At 47.4% G+C, this 20,599-nt stretch overlaps 1 long non-coding RNA gene across 1 annotated transcript in view; it reads left to right on the top strand.

Annotated features, from left to right (window-relative positions):
• LOC128324936 (uncharacterized) overlaps nucleotides 1–7,540 on the top strand; it is a 29,609-nt gene extending 22,069 nt beyond the window's left edge. Inside the window, exon 2 of the long non-coding RNA XR_008307171.1 lies at nucleotides 7,042–7,540. This is a non-coding gene — a long non-coding RNA (uncharacterized LOC128324936). The remainder of the gene's footprint in view (nucleotides 1–7,041) is intronic.
• Nucleotides 7,541–20,599: the final 13,059 nt, after the last annotated feature.

The raw sequence follows: 20,599 nt of genomic DNA on the forward strand, positions 1-20,599 counted from the left end.
GAAATAAAAATAAATAAAGATGGTGCCCTGTCCCCAAAAGGCTTACAATCCTTACAAGTTAGCCCTGCTAACTTGGCAAAGAGGCACCTTTTAACGGGGTGATTCTCTTGATTGAGCAGGGGGAGAGTAACTGGCCCTATCCAGCCCCAGCACAGGACCTCCAGTGACTGTTGCTGGTGTTCATCTTACATTTCTTTTTAGATTGTGAGCCCTTCGGGCACAGGGTTCCATCTTATTTATTTCTCTGTGTAAACCACCTGAGCCACTTTTGGAAGGGTGGTATAGAAATCAAATCAAATCAAATCAAATCAAATCAAATCAAATCAAATCAAATCAAATAAATAAATAAATAAATAAATAAATGTGACCAGCAACAAGCCACTGGAGGGATGCTGTGTGGCGGGGATGCTCAGTAAAGAGAATTGCCAGTCTAAAAAGGTGCCTCTTTGCTCAGCTCAGGGGAGACCTGCTAAGGTGCAAACAACTAGAGAGGAGGATGGCGGAGTGATTGTGTGTGAGAGAGTTGCTGAGTAGGGAGCCTTTCCCTTCTAACTGCTGCATACAAGAGCTGGATAGGACAGTGTCATTCTACCCAGCTCCTCTCTTACATGTGATCAAAAACTGGGAATGCGCACAGATCCCCAAAAGGTGAGTGGGACATCTTTTCTATCCAGTTTTTGATTGTGTGTGAACAGGGCGACAGTCCTGCCCTACCCAGCTTTGGAAGTTGGGTAGGATAGCACTGTATAGGAGGATAAGGGGAAAGGAAGGCTGAAAGATGCCCAGCAATCGCCAACCCAGGCACTTGGGAACTTTCCAGGAGACTTCTTGCCCTTTAACTGGTGATACTGAGAAATGAACCTGGGCTTTCTGCGTGCAAAGGCTGTACTCTATGACACAGCTATGGCTGTAAATACTTTACAGTACTAAACATGGTCATCACCTCCAGCACAGGTGTGTGAGCCAATCCTGCCCCTTGACTTATGACAAGGAAATATTTCCATAGCCTTTTTGAATATGTGCACCTTTCCAAATAACCTACCCCCCATTAGAGCTATCCCTAGAATCTCAAAGAAAGGAGAACACACAGTCCAACCAAGGGTTTGCCCTTGAGCCAGACCAGGCCTGGTTCAGCTCGACCTCGAGCTGAACCCCCCTGGCTGACTCGGGGCTGGTTTGGGGATTCTAAGGCAGGGGTGCTCAAACTTGTATCCCCTGATAAAAAGAACACAAGAACAGCCCAGCTGGGTCAGACCCAAGGCCCATCTAATCCAGCATCCTGTTTCACACAGTGGCCCACCAGATGCCTCTGGGGAGCCCACAGGCAAGAGGTGAGGGGCACCCTCCCACAGGCACTCTCTCCTGCTGTTACTCCCCTGCAACTAGTATTCAGAGGCATCGTGCCTCTGAGGCTGGACGTGGCCCAAAGGCACCAGCCATTGATAGACCTCCATGAATTTGTCAAAGCCCCTTTTAAAGCCATCCAGGTTGATGGCTGTCACCACAGTGGCAGAGAATTCCATAGATTAACTATGCACTGTGTGAAAAAGTACTTCCTTTTGTTTCATGGGATGACCGCTGGTTCTAGTGTTGTGAGAGAGGGAGAAAACTTTCTCTCTGTCCACTTGCTCTACTCCATGCATAATTTTATACACCTCTCTCACCTCTCCCCATAGGAGCCTCTTTTCCAAAATAAAAAGCCCCAGATGCTGTAGCTTTGCCTTATAAGGAAGGTGCTCCAGGCCCCTGATCATCTCGGCTGCCCACTTCTGCACCTTTTCCAGTTCTACTATATCCTTCTTAAGATACACTGACCAGAACTGTACGTAGTACCTCAAATGTGGCCACACCATTGATTTGTATAAGGGCATTATAATATTAGCATTCTTATTTTCAATGCCTTTCCTAATTCTATGCTATGCTTCCTCCCGAACTGGCCCTGAGCCAGCTGGCGGGGGGAGCTGGTTCGCTGGCTGAGGGCCAGTTCAAGTGTTCTAAACTTAAAAAACTTTAAAAAACTAAACTTTAAAAAAAGTTGCTGCAGGTCTGGTGGCCTCTGGGGGTGCTGTGGGTCCAGCGGTCCATGGGAAGTGGGGTCTCCTTAGTCCCCCTCTCCTCCTGCTGGCCTTCCCCCCGGGACTGCAAGGGCCATTTCTGCCCATTTTTGAACCATTTAGGCCCTTTTCCTGGTGGTGGTGGTAATTTTGGAGGCTGCCATGCATGCTCTCTGGCCACTTGCATGGCTGGGCCATGACCTAGGCCACACAAATGGCCAGGGAGCATGCATGGCGGATTCCAAAATGGCTGCTGCCACCGGGAAAAGGGCCGGGACGGCCACAAAATGGACTGAAATGGCCAGTGTAGAACCGGCAGGAGTCTGGTGTGGGAGAGAGAGACGAAGGAGACCCCCCCACACACACCCCGCTCGTGACCATGGCAGTCACCGACAGCTCAGATCCCAGCAGCAAGGCCATTGTGACTGGGGATTATGGGAGTTGAAGTCCAACAACATCTGGGACTCAATTTAAGAACACCTGCCTTAAGGAAAAATGAAAAGTATCTCTCTATGAAGAGCACATTCAAATTACTTGTAGCAGTGCAACAACTATCATGATGACCTTCCTTCCTGCAGATGATCCAAAAAGCCTCTCTAGTTTCTTTTAATGGTTGAACCACAGAGTCACAGAATATTTAAAGATCAGGCAGGATTACTGGTGCCTTCTTAATTTATTGTTTGACATCATGGGGTGCATTGTAAAATCATGACTCGGCAGCACAGAGAAGGGGATCTCCATTAACAGCATGCTCTGAGTTGGGGAATCGTCACATGTCATGAGTATGGCACTTCTATTGGGATGCGCAAAGAGAGAAAAGGGTCTTTTCACTCTACCTGACTAATATTTCCATGCCATTCTTTGAGAGGAATTCTTTGCTGTCTCCAAAATCTCTGGAGAAAGGCTCCTGCCACATTTAGAGCTGCGATTATCAGAGTTACCCACACCCAGTGTTGTAGCTGTCAATTCAGAAGTGCAGAAGGCGCTCTCCATGACAGCCCCCACAGCCATGCCCACCCCAACAACCAGAGAAGCCGAGAGGTATGTGAGTGCCCAGAGTGTTTATGTGCTATGTCAGTGTGGGGAGCTGCCATCAGTTGGGATGTGCACGAATCATGCTCCATGCACGTCCCTATACATCAGGCTGACTGTGCAGCCCAGAATACTCCTGGGAGAAACCAGGAACATTTCACTGAAAGAGTCTCTAGCAGATCTGAATTTATGAGTCGTAGGAATCCAGTAGAGAGGGACCTAGAGGAAGACCTAGAGGAAAGGACATAAGTACATAAGAACAGCCCTGCTGGATCAGGCCCAAGGCCCATCTAGTCTAGCATCCTGTTTCACACAGTGGCCCACCAGATGCTGCTGGAAGCCTACAGCAGGAGTTGGGGGCATGCCCTCTCTCCTGCTGTTATTCTCCTGCAACTGGTACTCAAAGGCATCCTGACTCTGAGGCTGGAGGTGGCCTATAGCCCTCTGTCTAGTAGCTGATGATAGACCTTTCCTCCATGAAGTTATCCAAGCCCCTTTTAAAGCCATCCAGGTTGCTGGCTGTCACCACATCTTGTGGGAGAGAATTCCACAAGTTGATTATGCATTGTGTGAAAAGGTAAGTTTGCTGCTCCTAAATTTCCCAACAATCAGTTTCATGGGATGACGCCTGGTTCTAGTGTTATGGGAGTGGGAGAAGAATTTCTGTCTATCCGCTTTCTCCACTCCATGCATGATTTTATAGACCTCTATCATGTCTCCCCGCAGTTGTCTTTTTTCTAAACTAAATAGCCCCAGATGCTGCAGTCTTGCCTCCTAAGAAAGGTGCTCTAGGCCCCTGATCATCTTGGTCGCCCTCTTCTGCACCTTTTCCAGCTCTACAATGTCCTTTTTTAGATGTGGTGACCAGAATTGTACGCAGTACTCCAGGTGTGGCCACACCATAGTTTTGTACAAGGGCATTATAATGCTAGCAGTTTTATTTTCAATCCCCTTCCTAATGATCCCTTGCATTGAACTGGCCTTTTTCACAGCTGCCTAGAGGACCTAGAGGAAGGTCTAGGGGTGCACTGGTGTGACTGCTGTGAAGAGTAAGCAAGATCCATCAGCCCATTAGTGTAACTGGAGAAGAGACAAGTTTTGTTTCTAAAAGTGAAAACCAAGTGGAAGTCCCTGTGGATAATATATAACATCCCAGACAAGTGAAAACTCTGAGGGATATCCAGGGAGCAGTAGTGTAGGGAGGGCATAGGCAGCCTGTGTTCAGGCCACTAGCCCCTCCTCAACCTGGTGGTGGTGCCACCCCTGACATCCCTCCAGTGGCACCCCTTCTCTTTCCAAAGCATGTGTGTGGTTCCCCTTCTCTCCCTGCTGCACATGGTGGTGGCAGATGAGCAGCCGCCTGCTCCCTCCAGGAAGCTGCTGCCGCCACAACTGCTGCCACTGCTGCCACTGCTGCAGAACATGCAGCGGGGAGAAAAGGGGCGTTGGAGGGGGGTTACCCTCAGGTGCCTATTGTGGGCAGTTGTGCATGGGTTCTTGAAACCCATGCACACAATTACAGCTCCACCCCTGCCAGGGAGCAGGTCAGCGCTTGGAGAAGCAGTAGAATTGCCAACTGACTGAAAACACCCCGGGCTGCTTCTGTGCTTTTAAAAGGTGGCTTGAGCTGCAGAAACTAATATATGACATTTTTTGTGGCATGTAAATAAACATGACCATCACTTATTGATGCCTGCAAGTTGCGGTGGAAAGCAGAGGAACAGATGCTGATAAAAATCAGTTAGCAACCTTAGCAGGCACAGCAGTAATGAGGTAATCCTTGAGACACAACACTGGCCATATCGCAAATGCTCACTAATTCCCCCACCTCTCATAAGCAGGTGCTAGAGATACTGAAACACACAGGGGGTGCAGGAGAACAGCTAGGCCACCTTTCATCATCTTGAACCTGCAGCAGAACACGGCTGCCACACGCAGCAAATACAGAAAAAGTAGGCCATATCGACAAACTTGCATGGTTCTTTGCCTTAAACGCATTCTGTGGAAAGTTCTGCTCTGTAAACTCTCCAAGAGCAACAGCACAGAGCCGCAGCTGCGGTTTCTTCTCATTTTCAAGCAGCCTTGAAAGGGAATTTGTAAAGTTGATGACATCGTTTACAGAGTGTGTAACCACAAAAATTACCAAGTGGAGGCTCCCGTTCACTTGATGTCAGTTGTTCACAGTTTGCTTTGACTAAAAATCTCTGTTGCGATGGCATTGCCTGGAGTTAAATAAACAGTGAAGATGCATCCCTGAGGCAGAGATATGGAGTGAAGGCTGTGGCCATCCAGCCAACTGGTGGAAGAAACAGATCAATTGCACTAAGCCTGGTGGACACATGCAGATGCACTAGTGGAGGGAGGCCAGTGGTGGCCCGTGTCCAGCTGCCACCGCAGCCCCCCTCACCCCACCCACTACGTCTGATGCCAGACACAGGCAGTTAGCCACACGTCAGATGCGCGGGCATGGTCTATCTTCCGAACGGGGCCATGCGGCCCCGTCTGGGAGTTAGATCGAGGCATTCGCAGCATGGCCAGGAGTGGCTCTCCCTGCCTTTAACTCCTGAGCAGGGCCACACTGCCCCGTTTAGGAGCCTAACCACGCCCCCGCGGCTGATGGTGTGTGTTGGTGCTGCGAGGCGTGGCCCCCGAGGGGCAGCAGCCCAGGTTTTTTGAACCCGGTTGCCCAGTGGTTGCTACGCCCCTGTGCAGAAGAATGAGGTGTAAGAATGGGTGGTACCATTTCAAACTGAAAGTGGGGAGAACAAACAGTTTTGAATGTTCCAAAACAGCAACAACAACCCTGTTCAAGACACAACCTGCAGGTAGAAAACTAGCAGAACAGGAAGTCACCCGGGCTAGGACAATTTCCTCCCTCATGTTCTAGTTTTCAAAAACAGTGACTTGTGTTTCCAATGTAGGAGTCACTGAAAGAAGGCACCCCCCACCTGCAGTCTGAAGTGGTACAACCCCTTCTACCACCTCAGGATTCTGCCACCTCACTTGGCTTCATGAGTAGACCTGGCTGCAGACATGATATTGTTATCAGGTCCCCTCTTCCTGAAGTGGTCTGAAGTTGCAGGCACAGTGCTATCTGGGTTAGCTTTCCTTTGGAAGAGAATGCTCTAGACTCTAGAGAATTATGATGTGTTTGTGATATTTGGTTTATTCACAAGTATACTACAGAACAGAAGCAAAGAACTTGTGTGTTCCTACAAGGCAGTTGATCCACTTTCTCACATCAGGTTTCCCACATCAGAGACACCCTGCACCCTAAGGCAGGCGTTCCCAACCTTGGGTCCTCAGAAGTCGTTGGACTAAAATCTCCGTCATCCCTAGCCAAAATGACCTTCGGCCAACATCATCTGGTTGCCCAAGTCTGGGAACTCCTGCTTTAAAGTGCCTTCCTGGCTTCAGCTCCCTATGTCTTTCCCTCTCTCTCATTCCAAAACACCAAACACCCATTTTCTTTACTCACACACTCCTTACCTCAGTCATTCCCCTCAGTTTGTGGGGTACCTCTTCCAAGCTCTGGTGGTTTTTCCCATTCCAAGGCACTCCAGAGAGGACTCTGGGTATCTCCCAACCAGATCCTAGTAAGAACCAATAGTGCACCTCTCTTCCATAAAGCCAGATCCTTGAGTGGGAGAATCTTGGCTTTGATGAGTCCTCAGTCAAGATTTAACTCCCAGCTGAGCAGCATAGAAGCACATTTAGGTAGTTTTGGAGCCTGGACCGAAAGGCCTTTGGAGTCTGCCCCCTCCCACTCCACTGCAAATTCGGCATCATCATACTCGGCTGGGCATCTACACCACCTGGGACAGACTAAAGAGGATTTGGGGCCCCCAGGGGCTGTGGAGGCCCTGGACTTCTGGAGCAGCAGAAGGGGTGAGATAACAGCAGGTGGAGGCCAAAGGGACAACCCTCATCCCTCTGTAATATGTTTTTCTTGCAGGTCTCCACTTGAAGTTTCTTACACGTCAATGGGAATTTTAAGGATGTTTGGTACTGGACTGCAAAATCATGCGACTCAAATTTACTGGGGTCCCAAATTCTTTCGACAGTCTCCTGCTACCCATAACAAATCAAAGGGAGTGACCAGGCTTATCAAAGCAGAAGTAGCAAGCTCTTTTCTCCAAGAGAGGGCAGTAAGCCAAAGCCGACCCTTGATGGAAATGTGCGGTGGTATACCTCATTAGCTACCAGGCTACATCTGCTGCATTTCATCGCTGAATCATTAGCCATGACATACTATCTTGAAAGAAAATGTTAACACCAAGTCTGGAAAAGATTTCCCTCCACAAGAAGATATACCCAAGATAAAAAGGAGATTGCTCAGCCCTCTGGGTTTCTGCTAAATGAAGCGAGGGCCATAGATGAACATTAGGCCTTAATGGCATTAATGTTTTTGTTTTCTTCCACTTTCCAAAAACTGAAATAAAATCTGGAGTAAGTCTGGGGCTTCATTTAAAGGAAAGATTGTGCCGTCGAGTTGGTGTCGACTCCTGGTGACCACAGAGCCCTGTGGTTGTCTTTGGTAGAATATAGCTCTAGAGCCATATCCACCATTTTGCCATTGGCTGTTTAAATTATCTATCTATCTTTGTAGACTGCCCCAAACTTCCATCTCTGGAAGGTTTACAACACTAGAAAGCAAAACAAAAATGAAACCTTAAAACAATTTCAAACCCTGGACAAGTTAAAATGCTTGGATGAATTTTTTTAGGGACTTTTTAAAAGCTGTCAGAGATGGGGAGGCTCTTTTTTCAGGAGAGAACACATTCCAGAGTCTTGGGGCAGCATCAGAGAAGGTCCATCCCTGTGTAGCCACCAGACAAGCCAGTGGCAACTGCAGATGAACCTCTCCAGGTGATCTCAATGGGCTGATGGTGAAGAAGACGTTCTCTTAAATACCCAGGGCCTAAGCTGTTTAGGGTTTTATAAGTTATAACCAGCACCTTATATTTTGAATGGCAACTTATTGGTAGCCACTGTAGTTCTTTTAGTACAGGAGTAATATGGTCTCTCTTAGATGACCTAGAGACCAACCTGGCTGCTACATTCTGTACCAACTGCAGTTTCCAGACTATTACCAAAGGCAGCCCCACATAGAGCACATTGCAGTAGTCAAGTCTGGAGATCACCAGCATATGTACTACTGTTCTGAGGTCATTTATCTCAAGAAACGGACGCAGCTGGCATATCAGCCAAAGCTGATTGAAAGCACCTCTGACCTCCGCCTCTACCTGGGACACCAGGGAGAGGTTTGGATCCATTCCCACACTGCGTATCCGTTCCTTCTGGGGAAGTGTGACCCCATTAAGAACCGGCAGAACAAAATTATCTCCTGAGTTCCAACCCTGCACAATAGGGGTGCTCATGAACCCCAAAATGCAGTTCAGTTTGAATTTGAATCGAATTAGAACTGAACGACGTTTCTCTGAACCGGTTCAGTAGAACCGACTGGCCAGTCCATTCAATCCAACCGGTTAGGTGGTTCGTGCAGCAATACTTGTAAAGGGAAATGGGGTGCGAATTCCCCTTTTCAAGTACAGGGGTGGGGGAATCCACCAAAGGGTGGCAGAGGAGTGGCGAACAAGGTTGTTTAATGTTCCTTCCGGCTACCCACTGCTTGCCGCTCCCACTGCTCGCTGCTGCTTACTGCACCCCAGGACACCCCAATTGCCTCTAGAATAGCCTTCTAAACAGGCCTCCTGTGCAGCAGCACCATGGTTCCTGTCTCTGTCGATGCACAGAGGTGAGAACTGTGCTGTCGCCATGCGGGTGGCCTGTTTAAAAGGCAGTGAGCGGCAGGAGCAGTGAGTGGTGGGGAGCTGGTAAGAACATTAAACAACCTTTTTCGCTGCCCCCTCGCCCTTCGATTTTGAACCAGTTTGCATCAAATTGGGCTTGGTCTGGTTTGATCACAGACTGAACAGGCTCTGATTTGGTTCGCGATCGAGCTGCCGAACCAGCCTAGTTCCATGTGAACCACTGTTGCCATCAAATGGGTCGTGCACACCCCTACCACACAATAAGTAACTTTGTCTTATTTGGATTCAGTTTCAGTTTGTTATCCCTCATCCAGCCCATCACCGCTTCCAGGAAGGCATTTAGGGAGGTTATGCCTTCTCCTGATGATACTGACAAGGAGAACACTCTGCACCAAATCTCCTAATGATCTCTCCCAGGGGTTTCATGTAGATATTAAAAAGCATTGGAGACAGTATGGACTATGGAGCCTGGGGAACACCATATAAAAGTTCACCTTTTGAAGAGCAACAGTCTCCAAGGGACACCATCTGGAATCTGCCCAAGAGGTAGGAGCGGAACCACTGCAAAGTAGTGCCTCCCACCCCCAGCCCCCTCAAACTCTCCAGAAGGATACTATGAGCCTCTTCTCACAATCTATGAGAAGGGCTAGAGGGTAGTCAACGGGAAAGGCAGGTTAAGCTTACCTTCCCTGCAGATGACTGCAGCGGCAGTTCACAAGCACATGCAAAACCAGGCTGGGCGTATGTAAATAGCCTCCCTGTTTGATACTATTGAAAGCCACTGAGAGATCCGAAAAGACCAACAGAGTCACTCCTTCTGTCCATTCCACATTGGAGATCATCCATCAGGCCTACCAAGGCAGTCTCTCCACCCCATATAGGAAAGCAAAGGTTGTGCCGTCGAGTCGGTGTTGACCTCTGGCTACCACAGAGCCCTTTGGTTTTCTTGGTAGAATACAGGAGGGGTTTACCATTGCCTTCTCCCGTGCAGTATGATATGATGCCTTTCAGCACTTTCCTCTATTGCTGCTGCCTGATATACCGGTAGGTGTTTTCTGGGAAACACACCAGCGGGGATTTGAACTAACAGCCTCCTGCTCTCTAGGCAAGTTGCTTCCCCGCTGCGCCCAAAAGCCAGTTTGAAATGGGTCTAGATAATCAGTTTCCTCCAAGACTGTCTGGAGCTGGATAAGGTATGTTTTTTGCTAGGGATTTTTTTTTTTTAAGCAAACAGTTGTTTTCTAGAATTCAAGGTTTTAGAATTTTTGTTTTCTGGAATGCTTAGGTTCCTGAATTTCAGCCCCTTTACATCTGAACTGCACCAGACTTGGAAGGATGCTGTCAGTTGTCACCTAGCTGAAGTCTGCAAACAGGAACATAGGAACTTAGGAAGCTGCATTGTACCGAGTCAGGACATTGGTCGGTCCATCCAAATCAGTGTTATCTGCATTGTTTGGCAGCAGCGCTCCAAGATTCCAGGCAGGAGCGTTTCCCAGTCTTATCTGGAGATGCCAGGGATTGAACCTGGGTCCTTCTGCATGCAAAGCAGATGCTCTACCACTGAGCTAAGGTCCTATCCCCAAACGTTCAGGCAGACTGGAGAAACAGTTTCCGTTTTATGACCCACAGAATGCTCAGGGCTTCTAACGGTAGAATATGTTGAAACAGCTTCTCATCTACCGCACCATTATAATCCACACATGGATTGTGTGTTGCAGCACACCACACAAAATGATGAAAGGGCAAAGCCAATAGATGCAAACATACCATTTGTTGAATAACTGATATTTTAAAAATTCCCAGAATTCCCAGAATTCCCAGTGCTTCCTGAACGTCTGCATGCTTCCTCAATGGAAACATTGTGACCAGTTGTATGATGGCTAGTCATTCAAAACAACATATTTCTTTGTATTTCGTTAGAGGGGGAAATCACAGGCATTTAGAATGCGATGGAAATTCTGGGAAATTTTAACACCAACTGTTCAATAAATAATTCCTTTGTACCAGTTTGCTTTGCCCTTTCATCGTCTTTCTCTGTAAACACACACAAGCATGGCTTGCCTTGGGACACATTAAGGATCACAACATTTAGGTCAACTGAACCTGAACTTATACATATTTCTATCCCTTAGATCCACTTTAAGAACTTCAACGAAGAAGATAAATTCTACCTCTTAAAGATAAATAGCCAATCTACAACATCCTCAAAGTGTGGTTGGTGTCCAGCTGGGACAGAGTTTGGGCTGTGACCATCTATGAAAGGAAAGAAAGAAGAGTCAGAATGCGAGAAGAGAAATCCATAATGACTACACCATGACTTTCTCCTTTGGAAAAAGTAAAAGTAAAATGTGCCATCGAGTCAGTGTCGACTCGTGGCGCCCTGTGGTTGTCTTTGGTAGCATACAGGAGGGGTTGACCATTGCCTCCTCCCGCGCAGTAGGAGATGATGCCTTTCAGCATCTTCCTATATCTCTGCTGCCCAATATAGGTGTACCAGCGACTATCAACCTCTTGCTTGATAGTCAAGCGTTTCCCCAACACCATGCTAAATAACTGCAGTAGTATTAAGGCAGTTGTACTACTACTGCAGATATGAGTGTCTATGTTCCATGGCTGTTCAAAGAGCTAGTTTGTTATAGTGACCTCTGGTGGCTGAAGAACTACAAAAATCAAGTTTAAAATGTCAGTAAGGTGATCCCTGGCCACTTTAAGTGGCACAGTGGGGAAATACTGCACTAACAAGCAGAAGTTCCCAGTTCGAATCCCCTCTAGTACTATATTGGGCAGCAGCGATATAGGAAGATGCTTGAAAGCCATCATCTCATACTATGCAGGAGATGGCAATGGTCAACCCCTTCTGTATTCTACCAAAGAAAACCACATGGCTCTGTGGGCACCAGGAGTCAAAATCGACCTGACAGCACACTTTACTTTATGGTGGTCCTCAACCTTTTTATTATATTTATTGTTGGATTTATATAAAACCTTTCATCAGAAAACCCCCAAAGCAGTTTACAATGTAATGAAAACAATACACAATTAAAATGCAAATATCAAATTTAAATATAAAAATATGTCTCTATTTAAAAGTTTTAAAACTTTTATATAAAACAAAAACTTTTATATAAAACAAAACAGTAAAACAGAAAACACGGAACAGCAGCAGTGAAAAACAGCTATCGCATATAAAAGCCTGGGTGAACAGCCATGTTTTTACTTGTTTTCTAAAAACTATGATGGAGACTGAGGAGCGGGTGCCAGCTGGGAAAACGTTCCAAAGGTGCAATGGGTGCAGTAACTGAGAAGGCCCTGTCCCATGTGCTCGACAGCCAAGCCTCCCCCATTGTCGGCATGTGGCTCAGAGTCCCTTTGGACGACCCTGTCGAGCGGGCATAAACCCTTGGGAACAAGTGGTCCTTTTCGTTTATGTGGACCACACCACCATCATCAAAGCTTTTGTGGACCACCTCGTAAGGAAGTAGTTTTAAACATTTTTAACATAGCCTATGGCTGATGGGAGACAAATTTATATTTCAAGGGCTATTAAAAATGCAGCTCTTTCTAATACTTTATTATGCTCACTCACAAACGTATGGTTCTTGTCATAGTACATTTTCCTGCAGCAGGCCTACAAGTGGGGAAAAGAATATGATACATAAGGGTTAAGGTAAAGGGTGCCGTCATGTCGATTTCGACTCCTGGCACCCACAGAGCCCTGCGGTTTTCTTTGGGAGAATACAGGAGGGGTTCACCATTGCCACCTCCTGTGCAGTATGAGATGATGCCTTTCAGCATCTTCCTATATTGCTGCTGCTCAGTATAGTACCAGTGGGGATTCGAACCGGCAACCTTCTGTTATTAGTCAAGCATTTTCTTGCTGCACCACTTAAGGTGGCACACAGGAGTATATTATTATTTCCCCTGCCACCCCACAGACCACCTGCAGTACCCTCATGGACCACCAGTGGTCTGTGGACCACATGTTGGGAACCACTGGTTTAGTGATGTCAGTTTGTGGAGAAAATAAAGATGAAAATGTGTAGGAAATGTATCCTAACAGTTCAAAATCTAGGTTGTAGTGACATTTTAATTTCCCCCCAGAAAGCAGCTACTGTAAGTTACATAGAAACATAGGAAGCTGCCATATTCTGAGTCAGACCATGGGTCCATCTAGCTCAGTATTGTGTACACCACAATTTGTCAACCGCCGGTCCCTGGACTGTTGCCGGTCTGCGAAGGGTTGTGTGCCGGTCCGTGACTGGGAGTCAACCCACCCCCCAAAACAACTGCAATCAAGGCACTCACTTCCTCAATTTTGCACATGGCACGGTATAGGAAGAGGAGGAGAATCATGGAGGTGCGGGACTCTGCTTCCACCTTGCCTCCACGTGCTGCTGAGATCTTCCTACAGCTATTTTATTCCTTATCTTTACAGCTTCGAACTGTATGCAATGCGGGGGCATGGAGGAAAAGGGATGGCACTGGGCGCCACTTGAAGGGCTGCTGGTTCTTGCATGGTTATTGTTTGCAGCCAAAGCTTGGTAGATTGAAACCCAGCTGCCTGTTGCGGCCGAGGCGCCTTGAGCGAGAACGCTGTTTCCCTCTTGCATCGGCGGGGCGTTATGGCCCCTCAGCCCCCTGTAACCCAGTGGAAGACGGCAATCCCATTTGTGACCTTGTGGGGGGGGGAATCTCTGGCCGGGATCATGCTGCAGTGAGGGCTAAGCGGTGGAGGGAGGGAGGAGAGAGGGAGGCCACCTTGGCTCGGGCTTTGCAGAAAGGGAGCGCAGGTGGACCTTCCTTTGGGGGGCGGGGGAGAAAGCACGCGCACCAAAGAGGGCTAAGCAGCAGAGGGAGGCGGTGTGGTGCGGGCGAGGGGCAAGGCACCATTTTGTGCATTCATGCAACAGGGTCATTGGATGAATGGCACTGGAATGAAGTGATCCTGGGGATTTGATGCCCAGCACGGTTTGAGTCCAATCCCAACCAATTTAAAACCAGCTGCCTGTTGTGGCTGAGGGGCCTTGAGAGGGAACACCGTTTCCCTCTTGCATCGGAGGGGCGTTGTGGTCCTGTGCCTCGTCTCCCCAGCGAGGAAGACGAGGCATCCACCACTACAACGTCCCATGCCCCACGCCATCTCGGGGGGGTGGGCTCCCCTTTAATGCCAGGTCCCCACCGCTCTTCTTCACATTTTCTTTCACCATAAAAAAACCCCCAACCCATTCCCAGCACCTGCCGTATAACCGTTTTTAAGGAGTTTTGGAGGAGCTGCGCAGGTTTCATTAGGTCCGCCTCCCAAAGTGCACATCTAAGAGCAGGATCCAGATCAAGCCAGGTGGTCATGACCAAGTAGCATTGACACAAATGAGAGATGACTAAATTAATTTCAGTGGGTGGTCCTGACTTATGTCGTCTGGATCCGGCACCTGTGACTGCACAACTCCTGCTAAAACTCCATCTCCATCATGAGAAGGTTAAACCGCAGAGTTATTAAGCATCATCATGCTCAGCTGGGCAACCACACCACCCAGGACAGACTAAAGAGGATTTGGGGGCCCGCAAGGGCTGTAGGGGCCCTGGACTTTGACCATGAAGTCCAAGGGCAAGGACGCCTCTGAGTGGTTGGGCCTATATGATCTCTTCAGGGGCCTAAGCACTTAGTCTTAGGCCCAGATGCAGGGGCATAACTATAATAGGGCAAGGGGAGACAGTTGTCTGGGGGCCCACTGCCTTGGGGGGGGCCCAGAGGCAAGTCACATGACTGACTCCCCCAGCCGCGCAACCACCCGGGCTTCCTTTAGTTGTATTCATCCTCCGAAACTGATGTGAGTGTTAAGACCTGGAGCTACCAGAACAGCATGTCTTTCTCTAGTACCATTAAAGGACTTGCATCGTCCACAATTTACAAAACCTTTTTAAAAATAGTTTAGGATAATGTTCTATTGTGGCACAAAGGATATGTGTGTGTGTGTGTGTGTGTGAGCACGCTTGCGCTTTTTGTTACCACTATTCAGCCTTATTTAAGATTTCTTTACTGCATGAGCTGAGCTTCAGTGAGGGGGGTCCTGTTTTAAAATCTTGTCTCTGGGCCCACTCCAACCTTGCTACGCCCCTGCCCAGATGGACTACAAACTAGGCAGTCTGCAGATTAGTTGTGTAGCCCCCTAACTAATCTGCTCTGGGCTTTACCAATGAGTTGTTCACGATGACGAACTGTGTTCTCAGAAGAGGCTTGCCATGTTTCCACTTCCTAACATACTCAGTAGTAATATGCAGACTAGACTACTGCTGTGGGTTGTACATGGGACAGTTTTTGAAGACTACTCTGAATTGACAATTAGTGTAGAATGTAATAGCTAGACTATGGACTGGTACTAGCTACCAGGAATACATCTCAACAGTGTTGAAACAGCTTGGCCGGCCTATTCATTTCCAGGTGCATTTCAGGGTACTGTTTTTATCCTTTAAAAAGCCTTCTATGGCTTGAGACCAGGGTACCTCAAATACCACAGACTTCCATACACATCTGCCTGAGATCTGCATCAGAGACCCATCTTCATTTATCTCTACTTTCAGAGGTGACATAGGTGATGGCCAGGGAAAAGGACCTAGTTGGCAGTGGTCCTCCTCTTGTTTATTGTAAGGCCAAACAAGCAACCAGAGCAACTTACAAATAAAGAAATCCAAACAGGATTTAAAACCAAAGTCAAAATATAATAAAACAAACCAGCAGAGTCATGAATACTAAAAACAGCAGAATGTTAAACCATAAAAGCAGCAGGAAGGGAAAATAGCAAGAGATAATAGCAGAAGAAAGGGGGGGAAATAGACATCCCCGCATCAAAAGCCAATGTGGAAAAGTGTGTCTTTATCTGACATCTAAACACACTGGCTAACATCCAAACTACTATTGCACTAGACCAACAAGAGTTGTTGAGCACTCTGAAGTTGTTTGCAGAGCTATGTGAAGTTGGGGCATTGCGCGATGTTGTGCAACCAGAAGTGGAATACCATCAATACGGCACTTTCCAGATTAAACCCTTACCACAGACTCACTACGGATCTTCTAACTGTGCTTCTGTACTTCCTGAGTTGTGACACTGCAGTCCCTGTGCTGACAGCAAGGTGCAGTTCAGATTTGGGAAGCCTTTTCCCTGATTTTATCTTTGCGATATAGTGCTACAACTTTGCAAGTCTGTTGTAGAAAAATAGCTGTCTTTTCCTGTTGCAGGAGTTTGAGATTCTGGGGGTTGTTTTCAATACGATCCTGCCAAGTCGAAGCATTTTACCTTGTTTAGCTTGTAATCTGGAAAGTGCCCAGGATAAATACAACCTGTGCAATCTGTTGGGCAACCAATTGTACAATGCACTGTGCAACAGAACTATCATGTTATTGCTCTTTTTCTCTGTAAGCCACTTTGATTTCTTTTGCATTGCAAAGTGGTATGTTGTGAGTAAGAGTAAGAGTAACAATTTACTGTATTTACCATAATCCAACACTGGGTTTCCCCAGGTTCTTTGTTGTCAGAAACTGGGGGGATCATCTTAAATTCAAAGTCCTCTTCCTTTGGGGTAAATGCAGGTATAACCTATATTTAACTTCTATTTTAAGGGGGTCATCTTAAATACAGAATCGTTGTCTATTTGGGTGAATACGGGTAGCACCTTCCACTAGTGTGAGAGAAGATATTGCTCTCTTTGTGCAATGTATTTGCACTGTGACCATGCGTTTATGCATAGCGTTATGCTCGTGCGGGGGTAGCCAAGCTGAGACTCTCCAGATGTTGTTGAACCACAACTCCTGCTAGCCCCTGCTAACTGGGCAAAGAGGCACCTTTGAACGTGGTGATTCTCTTTATTTAGCAGGGGGAGAGTAACTGGCCCTATCCACCCCCAGCACAGGACCTCCCGTGACTGTTGCTGGTGTCTATCTGGCGTTTCTTTTTAGATTGTGAGCCCTTTGAGAACAGGGATCCATCTTATTTATTTGTTATTTCTCTGTGTAAACTGCCCTGAACCATATATGGAAGGGTGGTATAGAAATCAAACCAACAACAACAACTCCAATCAGCTGGAACTGCAGCTAGTATAAGACTAGCCTCGATGAAGGTCATTCATTGTGGAGAACTGGTAAGCCTCTGTAGAAAGGGCATTCCATTAAACTGATGCCGTAGAAAGGGCATTCCTTGAAGCTGAAAGGGCATTCCATGAGAAGGCCTTGCTCCTGGTGGACATTAGTCACACCTCAGCCAGTGCTGAATCACAGAACATTGGGTGCTTCAGTTTTAGAAGCACACAAGGAGGAACGTATGAGGGGAGCAGTCCTTATGGAAGACCCTTCCCAGGTGCTTTCACTATTAAGCTTCAGGTACCAGGTGGCCTAGCGGGGAAATGCTTGACTAACAAGCAGAAGGTTGCCGGTTCGAATCCCTACTGGTATGTTTCCCAGACTATGGTAAACACCTGTATTGGGCAGCAGCGATGTAGGAAAATGCTGAAAGGCATCATCTGGAGTACTACAGGTTGGGAACCCCTGCCCTAAGGAGAAAAACTTACAGTGCTCACATGTAGTCTCATATCCAGTGCAAACCGAGACAGATCCTGCTTAGCAAAGGGGACAATCCATGCCTGCTACCACAAAGACTGAGCCACCTAATGGTGCAGCAGGGAAATGACTTGACTAGCAAGCCAGAGGTTTCCAGTTCGAATCCCTGCTGGAAACATCTCTATCAGGCAGCAGCGATATAGGAAACTGCTGAAAGGCATCATCTCACACTGTGCGGGAGGAGGCAATGGTCAACCCCTCCTCTATTCTTCCAAAGAAAACCACAGAGCTCTGTGGGCACCAGGAGTCAAAACTGACTTGACAGCACACTTTACTTTTACTTTTACCAGGTGAAGACTTCCTTGTTTATCTGGATATTTGAGTTGGTTCTTGGTTTCTAACCAGAAGTGTTTCCTATTACATACTACTACGAATATTTATATACCACTCTTTAACCCAAGTTCTCAAAGTGGTTTACATAGGAAAATAAATAATACATAAATAAGATGGATCCCCGTCCCCAAAGGGCTCACAATCTAAAAAGAAACATAAAGTAGAACACCAGCAACAGCCACTAGAGCGATGCTGTGCTGAGGCTCGATAGGGCCAGTTGCTCTCCCCTTGCGAATATGAGAATCACCCCTTTAAAAGATGCCTCTTTGTTCAGTTAGCAGGGGTTTATACTGAATGGGTTTGTTCAGCTATTTTTACTAAATATTTTTTATCCTACCTCTGTGGGGTTTTTTTTGTTTTTTTTTGTTTTGGTTTTTAAAAATTGTTTTTTTTGCTCTTGCACTCTGTTTTTATTATTTTTGTTTTTATTATTATAATTATTTTTTTAAAATTAGATGATTTTTATAACCCCCTTCAGGAATTTGTTTTCAGTGTTAAAGGGCTTATAGTTTTTAGACAGACAGATAAACAAACAAGCTACTTATGAATCGCAACTCCATGACCTATGAAAGTAATTTAGAAACTGAATGCCACCAATTTGTACTTTTGGAAGTGATTTGTTTGGATTCCTTCCTTTTTAAAGAAAACCCTAAGGCAACAACCTGGCAAATGTGGTTCAATGTAAGTAAGTGTAAAGTGATGCATACTGGGGCAAAAAGCCACAGCTTCACATATCCACTGATGGGGTCTTCACTGTCGGTGACTGACCAGGAGGGAGATCTTAGGGTCTTGGTAGATAGGTCACTGAAAGTGTTGACTCAGTGTGCAGCAGCTGTGAAAAAAGGCTGATTCCATGCTAGGGATCATTAGGAAAGGGACTGAAAATAACAATGCTAATATTAAAATGCCCTTGTCCAAATCTATGGTACGGCCACACTTGGAGTACTGCATACAGTTCTGGTTAAGGAATCTTAAGAAGGACATTGTAGAACTGGACAAGGTTGAGAAGAGGACAACCAAGAAGATTAGGGGTCTGGAGCACCTTCCTTATGAGGCAAGGCGACAAAATCTGACCTGGGGCTTTTTATTTTGGAAAAGAGGCTACTATGGGGAGACATGAGAGAGGTGTATAAAATTCTGCATGGAGTAGAGACAGTGGACAGAGAGAAATCTTTCTCCCTCTCTCACAACACTGAAGCCAGCGATTTCATCTACTCTTGCCTGTAAGCTTCTCAGAGGCATCTGGTGGGTCCAGGACAGGGGTGTAACAAGGCTGGAGTGGGCCCAGAGACAAAATTTTAAAATGGGCCCCTTGCTGATACACACACACACTTCACAATATATAGTCATGTGACTTGCCTCTGGGGGGCCCCTCGAGGCATGGGGGCCCCCAGGCAGCTGCCTCCCCTTGCCTAATAGTAGCTACACCCCTGGTCCAGGAGCGTAGGGAGGCTGGCGGCGGCCCATGTGTGGCTGCTGCCGTGGCCCCCTAGCCCCACCCCCATGTCTGACATCAAACGAGGGTGTGTGGTCTCCCTCCCAAACAGGGCCGCGCGGCCCCTTTTGGAAGGGAGATTGACCTGTGCTGCATTGGGCAGCATGGGCTGGAATGACTCTCCCTGCCTTAAAAGCAAGGAGAGCCATTCTGGCTCCTCTGCCAATGCAAGGTGGGCCGATCTCCCGCCTAAACAGGGCTGCGTGGCCCCATTTGGGAGGAAGATCGATCGGCTCCGCTGCATTGACAGCGAGACCAGGAGCAGCTCTCCCTGCCTTTAAGGCCGGGAGAGTCACTCCAGTCGCACTGCCAATGCAACCCAGGCCGATTTCAGCTACAAACAGGGCTGCATGGCCCCGTTTGGGACCAAAATAACGTCCCCCGCATCTGACGTCAGATGCAGGGGGTGGGTGCATGTCTGAGGCCACACTCGTGGCCCTTGATTGGTGGCGACCCGGGTTCTTTGAACCTGTTCACCCAATGGTGGCTCCGCCCCTGGGTGGGCCACTGTGTGAAACAGGGTGCTGGACTAGATAGACTTCCTTGGGCCTGATCCCGCAGGGTTGCTCTTATGTTCTTAAAGGAATGCCATTGGCCAACACTACCCTCATCCAGCACTTTTTATCAAAAAGAGAGCAAAACTAGTACTGTTTGGGGAGGAAGCTTTATTACTAGGAGATTGGTTTTTAAAACCTTAGTACCAAAGCAGACCCTCCTCAGCTTTCTGAAATGCAATGGAATGGTGCCATGTTTTGTCTGGTTTCTTTCATTAATCAGGCAGGGTCATCCTAACCTAGAGCAAAGGAAGCCCTCTTCCAGGCGTATCCATCTATACTGCAAGTTACATGCCAAGCAGATAACAATGGTAACAGCAGAAACTGTCAAGGACCAGAAAAGCTATTCTTGCCTAGATATGCTGAAAGCCATATTCTCTGCCAGGCAGCTGATGCTCATGATTCACAGCCTGGGTACTGCACACATGTGGGATTAGCCCATGGCTGCTACGTGCCCAGAGGTTACCACATGAAAACAGCCCTTGGTGTCTGATTCTGCCTAGCCTTGGATGCTTTATGCTGCTGCCCCACAAGTCGCTGTACCTCAGTAGCCCTGGAGTCCTTAGAACTCAAAGATAACCCCTGTTGTATCTAGGTGGGGCATTTGTGTCGGGAAAAAGGTTGGGAGCAGTGGCGTAGAAAGGGGGAAATGGCCCCAGAGCAGGGGCGGAGCCACCATTGAGCAGACGGGTTCAAAGTACCTTGGCCACCACCCTTCAGGGGCCACACCCCAGACATTCCCCCCGCAT

Source organism: Hemicordylus capensis, chromosome 4, assembly GCF_027244095.1.
Source record: "Hemicordylus capensis ecotype Gifberg chromosome 4, rHemCap1.1.pri, whole genome shotgun sequence".
NCBI classification, from domain to species: domain Eukaryota; kingdom Metazoa; phylum Chordata; class Lepidosauria; order Squamata; family Cordylidae; genus Hemicordylus; species Hemicordylus capensis.